The sequence below is a fragment of the Palaemon carinicauda genome, chromosome 1, assembly GCF_036898095.1.
Source record: "Palaemon carinicauda isolate YSFRI2023 chromosome 1, ASM3689809v2, whole genome shotgun sequence".
In the NCBI taxonomy this organism is placed as follows: Eukaryota; Metazoa; Arthropoda; class Malacostraca; order Decapoda; family Palaemonidae; genus Palaemon; species Palaemon carinicauda.
Genome location: NC_090725.1, coordinates 324,519,500 through 324,526,999, shown reverse-complemented (window position 1 = coordinate 324,526,999; position 7,500 = coordinate 324,519,500).

Genomic DNA, 7,500 nt, shown 5'->3' with positions numbered 1-7,500 from the left:
ATTTCGAAACGAGAATGAAAAGAGAGCCGCTCATAAGGCATGTCTCCTATTCTGTTTCCAGTGTGTATCTGATGAAGGCGGTAGCGCCCTCTTTATTCCTTGTAGCGATATACGAGGTGGTACAGATACTGTATTATAGGGAGGGGTCAATAAGCCCTTTTACAATAAAAATAAGGGCGGGTCCATCAGGACGACAAGGCTACCTCACCCAAAAATTGATTTTTCTCTTCGCTCAAAATCCGTTTTTTGGGCCCAGGCCATGTCGTCCAGATGGAAGTTTACCAGAGCATTACTGTATCTGTGGATTTTCAATTAGTGCCGTACTCTCAAGAAAGTATTTTCTTGGTCCGTCTAGACCTAGAGACCTATGATGTTACCGTCATACATCATTTCATCTAAGAAAGAACTATGTTAGTGCTTCCTGTCCCCTACAGGGATGAGTCATACTAGACTCTGGAAAAGTCGCGAGGAGTACATAAAAATTTATGGATGACAAAATGACAAGCTTGTATAGTGGTCTCACCCTATACATTATAAAGCAAGTTTGTACAAGAGTCGCCAAAGTCAGAATGAATTTGTGACACCTTCCACAAAGTGACTACTCTTAATAACTATCGGATAAAGGTCATATCCGCATAGGAACAAATATGCATCTCTGCCACTCTCTCGTTAGGGTACCACCTCAACCCTTCCGTAGAGTGGAGTTTTGCTTGAATCAGGGAACAATCTTAAAAGATATACCATGATAAAAATATCCAAATTTTAAGCTTAATGCTCAGTACATATCTAATAAAAATGAGTGTGGCCTAATAAAACACAGGGTTCACTATGAACTAGTTTATTAAGATTTAATAAACGTGCATATCAGATCTATCTTTATAAAATTTATAAAAAGTGGATGATATCCATTAAAGCACAAAGAAGCAGTCAACAGAAAATATTGTTTCATCTGCCATGAAACAGACTTGCCACTCCAATTGAATTAGTAATAATGCTACAGTCTGTATACTGTACACTAGCGTAAGAAACGCTTAGCACAAGTGTCAGTATTAGGCTATAGTTCACCAACGCCAATAGAACAGTTTGTAAGGACACTTTCATGGCCTATCGTTCAGTGTGTAGTACACACAGTGACTACACATCCACCCTCTTAATTAATCGTCCCAAATTAATTACACTGTTCCTCGCAGATTTAAAACAAGAAGGTTGAAGGATTCTACCTGCTGCTACCACAGATTGCTTGAGTTGCTCCACTTGCTTCGCATAGTGCATAAAGAACACTTTGGATGACCACCAGCTGGTGTACGAACAAAGATGTTCAAGGTCCATATAAATAAGGAAATTTTATGGAAGAAGCAACTCCTCTCGGATCATGACTAGCGGGTGTACTGTCAGGACCCGATTTGCGAATAACACGGGTGAGTTCACCATTAGTTATAGATAACTTTGAGCATTAGGTTTCTCCTCTGAACAGCTGTTCTCCCATAAAGTCTGAAGTTCTATGAAGATAGACCTTTAGGCACCCCACTGGACATAGAGATACATCTTCCTTCAGAGGGCAGATTCTCTAGGGACCCCACCTGATGGTGGGTAGCATGTTCTTGGTAAGAAACTAGGGAGAGAAAATGATGAGATGTAGATTTCTGGTTTTCAGCGATGAAGCGAAGACAGTCGACTTCTGTACTCGCTGAGACAGGGATGGATCCGGTAGCGGTACAAATTTTAGGCGTAGTTCCAATGCCAGAGGGAACCACATGCTATTTGGCCACTTGTGGGCCTTTATTGCTGCCTTCCCTTTGAAGGATCTCAGTTTGTCAAGGACCTTCAAAAGGAGGTTGTGCAGAGGGAACAGATAAATACCAGACCATCTGTTCCAGTCTGGGGACATAGCGCCCACGGCCTCCGATAGCGGATCCTCGTATGGGGACACATAACTATCTATTTTCTTGTTGTCTTTCGTCGCAAAGAGGTCTATCTGCAGCTCCCGGACTTGACTCGAGATGAAGGAGAACGATTCTGCGTCTAGGGACCATTCTGACTCTATTGGTGTAAACCTGGATAGAGCGTCCGCTGTCACTTTGCGGAACCCTTAAATGTGAACTGCTGACAGGTGCCATTTCTTCCTTTCTGCCAAACAAAAAATGGCCAACATCACTTGGTTGATTTGAGGTGCCCTCGACCCTTGTCAATTCAGGCATCTTACTATCACCTTGCTGTCCAGAACCAGTCTTATGTGGGTCGAGTGGCGAGGAGATACCTTCTTTAAAGTCAGAAGTACTGCCATGGCTTCTAGAAAGTTAATGTGAAAGGACTTGAAGAGATTGGACCAAGCTCCTTGGACTCTCTTCTGATGACAGTGACCTCCCCAGCCTTTCTTTGAAGCGTCTGTGTGGATAGTTACTGACGGGGGAGGAGGTTGAAGAAGTATTGATTTCTTCAGTTGCTTGGCATTGGACCACGGCTTGAGAAGCGTTCGCAGTCAAGTCGGTAGAGGTCTTATTAGATCTCTTCGCGCGTTTGATGCGTATTTCCTCCAGACTCCTGTTGCATCCTTTAGCTATGCTCTTAGCACTGGATCTTTTATTGAAGCAAACTATAGAGAGGTCAGCACTCTCTCCTGTTTGCGTCTTGATATCCGTTTGGATTTCAGCAGTCTCTTGACAGATCCTGCTATTTCCTTCCTCTTCTTCCCAGGAATGGAAAGTCGATGTGACTCCAAATTCCAATGGATTCCCAACCACTGAAATTTTTGAGTTGGAGAAAGTCGAGACTTTTTGAATCCCAGATGTTCCAGGAACTGGATCACTATCTTAGAAGCTTGCATGCATTCCGTCCTGGATGCTGCCCACATCAGCCAGTCTTCCAAGTAGGCTACTACTTGAACCCCCTTTAGGCGTAATTGACGGACGGCTGCGTTCGCAAGCTTCGTGAAAATCCTTGGGGCTATGTTTAGCCCGAAAGGCATGGCTCTGAAGGCTTAAAGTTTTCTATGTAACTTGAAGCCTAGGTAGGAGGAGAGGTGGTGATTAATTGGAACATGCCAATAAGTGTCAGGCAAGTCTATAGAGACAGTATATGCCCTCTTGGGCAGTAGGGTCCTTATGTGTTGAAGTATGAGCATTCTGAACTTATAGTTCATTATGAACTTGTTGAGTGGTGACAAGTCTAGAATGACTCTGAGCTTTTCTGAGTCCTTCTTTGGAACCCAAAACAGCCTCCCTTGGAATTTGATGGACTTAACTTTCCGTATCACTCTTTTGTCTAAGAGTTCTCGGACGTATTCTTCCAGAACGGGGTTTGAGTGTTGGGAGAATTGAGGAAATTGAGGTGGAGGGCTGCTCCAACTCCAACCTAGTCCATTCTTTAATAGGCTGTGGGCCCAGTGATTGAAGGTCCAGCGATCCCTAAATAGCTGTAGCCTCCCTCCTACTGGAAGCATCTCACTTCTGCTGTTGTGGACCTGAGGCCTTGCCTCCTTGACCGCATCCTCCCCTGGATCGCCTTCCTCTTGAAGGGCGTCTAGAAGAACCTCTGGCTGTTCCTCTAGCCCTCGAACGAAAGAAAGAAGTCTGCCTTTCGAAGGCTGGGTTAAAAACTGGCGACTGAGTCACCATTTGTTGAGGTACCAGTTGGTACGTGGTTGGAGGTTGTGCCATTATCTGAGGCACCGCAGTCACAGGAAGTTGTTGCTGTTGTTGCTGTCGGTAAGGTATAGCCGGCCGAGAAGAGGGCCTAGGTCTTTTTGTCTTCCTCTTGGGATGGGGGACCCTCATCCTGAGAGGACTTCCTCTTAAGATCTAAGCCCCACTTTTTGAGAAGGATCCTATTCTCTGTGGCGGCCTTGTCTACTACCTCTTTAACCACATTGTTGGGAAAGAGGTCTTTACCCCAGATACTAGAGGAGATCAGTTTCCTTGGTTCGTGCCTCACCGCAGCCGAGGCGAACACGAACTCTATACAGGCTTTCCTAGGTTTGATAAAGCTATAGAGATCCTTCGTAACTGTGGCCAGATGAGTTTTGACCACTACCATGAACATGTCCTGCAACGACATCGATGCCGCAAGTCTTTCCTTCATCTCTTGCTCCCTGCGCAAGAGAACCTCCGACAGCTTAGGGAGTTCCTCACTGAACTGACGTTCAGCAATATCAGCTTCCAGCTTCCCGACTGAGAAGGTAAGGTGTACGTCCTTCCAGTCTCCTTGGTCCAAGGGCAAGGTCAGAGATAACAGCTTGCACTCCTCCAAGGAGGGGCATGGTTTCCCTGCCGCCACCGCCTTTCAGGCTGCCTTATATCCCTTTTCCATGAAGGGAAAGGCTCTGGTAGGAGAGGCCACAAAAGAGGGAAGCTTCTTACTCAAGGCTGGCACCTTTGAGTTCGTGAAGCCCCTCTCTTTCATCGAGCTCGATAGTAACGCCTGAGCTTTACTATGGTCCAAAACTATAGCCTCCTTCGGCTCAGTCTCCTCCTTTGAGGTTGGCTCCTTCCTAGGGCGGACATAACAGTCCGGGTAGGAATCTTTATTGGGCGAAAATTCCACCTCTTCCAGGGGAATTGCTCCCAACTTTTCAGATATGACGATCTTCCCGATTGTCATTGGAATGTGTTCAGCATACATCCAAGGATTGATATCCAAACACAAAGGGAGATCCTTCACGTTGAGTCGCTTCTGGGACCCACGTGATGCTGCAAGTTTACGTATCTCCAGTTTCATCGCAGCCTCCTTCTCCTCATTCTTCTTCTGAATTTGTTGGATCATCTCAACAATATAAGAAAGAGTCCTTCCCAGGTCTTCTGGGATAGCAGACGATGTAGAGGGAACAGGTTCTGGGTCCGGAACCGATTGTAACCGACACCTCATCGATTTCTTCCTCTTCTACTTGAGGAGCCTGGCACAGCTCCTCCTCTTGACCTTCTCCTAGAAGGTCCTTCTCTGTAGAATCCGACACCTCTGACAATGTATCGTTCAATTGGATGTCTTGAAGGGCGGCCGAGACTTCGATTCTGGGCAGTTGGTATCTCCACCTGAGGCTGGGGGATGATTGCATCAGCCGATGCTTTAGGGCAAAGGTTGGGGCTTGAGGTGTTTTTCTGAAAACCTCTCACCCAGGATCGCAACTTTTCCCTGGCAGCATCCCTTGACTCCGTCCACTTGGGGTCGTCAAAAGCCTCAGTAATCAGGTTAGAACATACTGTACAAACCTGAGGGTCCCAATACCGGAGATCACCTCTGGAGGCTGCGCATGCTGCGTGCCTCCTACAATGTTGATGTCCACAGAAGTACTTATTGCGGACATTACAGAACACACTCCCACACTTCGGATGTCCTCCTGTAAAGAGAAGAAAAATCCATGAGTATCAAGTGAAGGCTTTTCACTTATATTGAAACATCTAGCTTATATAGAAAAGCTATAAAAGAAAGAAGGAAAGACACATACTTGTATTTCCTGTCCAGTCAATTGCCATAACCTCCCAAGATATTAAAACTAAGGTTAATTCTATACTAGAATACCTTATGTAATTTCCTTAACGGAAATTTAATGTGTAGTTTTAATATACGGGATTGAAAGAATACAGAAAGAACTCACTTTCTATATAAAGTACTGTCTCAACAAAAGGCTGTACAAGATAACATTAAGTATGATGAATAACTTCAGTGTTATCACAAACTCTGTACAGCAGTTTCTACTAATGCAGTGTGTACTACACTACGAATATAGCAACTACTGTACATCGCATGCTATTGTGCCGGCCGGCAACTACCAATTTATAGATCAAAGTTACACTATCTTTAACTAATAGGCGGCAGCCCACTGATTTGCGACTGTGTGCCGGCAGGCAATCATTGCCAGCCGACGGCTGAAAACACTAAAACCCAGCTGCCGGCCGCTAATCGTAGCGGCCAGCGGATTCGGGCTGTGATTCCACTGCCGCCCGACAAAGGTAATAACACCATGCCCGCCGACAGTAGCCAACCAGAGAACCTCTAACTGTGACAGCCGACAGCCGGGATAGGGGTGCAACTCAATAGTCAGAGAAACAGTATGGATGTAAGGTTATAAGGCGGCATGCCATACGACCTTCCATCTAGAAAGAGTGAACTTATGGAAGGGGAGACAGTAGCATTCAGGCTTCCAAAGAATTCAGAAACTGCCGGGCTCTACCGGCAGACATGGAAGAGAGACCAAGGGAGGTCTGGGGTTCACTCTGCAAAGAACAAAGGGCCTCTGCTGGCCGGCAGAGAGCTGAGCCGGTCCTCCATCCTAACCTATGCTAGGTACGGAAGAAGGACTATGGCCAGGAGAATAAAACAAAGAGAGGTGGGAAAGGGATAAGGGTCCTAAAGACTTCGTTCTAGCAAGAGACACACTCAGCAGTTAGGGAAGCTCATCCTAACCAAGATTTGTCTATTAGGGAGGAAGACTGGTAATGCTTGCTATCCTCCTCCCAAGCAGAACAAAGTTAGGTGAAGTTATTTCGCCGGGCAACCGAGAAACTCATTTTCCAGACTGAGAAAAAAACGACACAGGACAGTCTGCTAGGCCACTAGAGGAAGGAATCATCAGATTCCTTCCGACATGGACTAGGGAAGCAAAGCTTCCTGTGTCCGCCCCTAACCTAGCAATGGAGACTCATTCTCCATGCTAGGAAGAAGCCAACCACAGATTAAAAACTCTGAAGTTCTGCCCAAACCCAAAAACCATTCACTCTGGTTATCAGGACAGGGCAGAAATAGGATACCTGGATTAATATAGAGGTAGAACCACTAGGATTAAGCCAAGGGCTTTCAGAGGGAGAGAGGGATTAAACTTGGCCTCCGGAGTAGAGAAAAGAACAATCGGGGATGTGCGAAAGTATACTACTGTACCTAGAATACTACCTAGGTAAGGTGAGAATCGATTACCTAAATCACCAAAACTCTCTCGTATACAATCTTGGAAAAAACATTCAACAATATCTTAAATGTATAAAATATTTGCCTATAGCTTCAATAAAATAACACTCGGAAAAACTTATACCATGCATGAAAGTACCAGTGCCAGATGACTAGGCTACAAAGTCTCGCGAAGGACAGGATCGGTACCCTGACCCGTGTCGAAATCACCGAGCTAACACTGACCGAACAATATAAGCATTTCTAGAGTAGCTAAATAGCAAAATTATTAAAGCGTAACAAACCGGGAACGTCAATCTAGCTAACTAACTGACCCATGAAAGCGAGCGATAGCATCCAGGATGCCTCCAGTAGGCAACAGCTCTTGTAGATGTTAATATCACTTTTGATTTAGTTCAAAATGACAAGAGCTTACATTTATAAATAGTAAAGATAATACTCAACTTTCTAGTATTGGGTAGTGCCAAAGCCTCTGCACTATGGTCTTCAACTGTCTTGGGGGTAGAGTTCTTTTGCATGAGGGTACACTTGAGCACACTGTTCTATATTTTTCTTCCTCTGAATTTTTTAAATATTTAGTGTTTATTTGACATCTATTCTGATTTC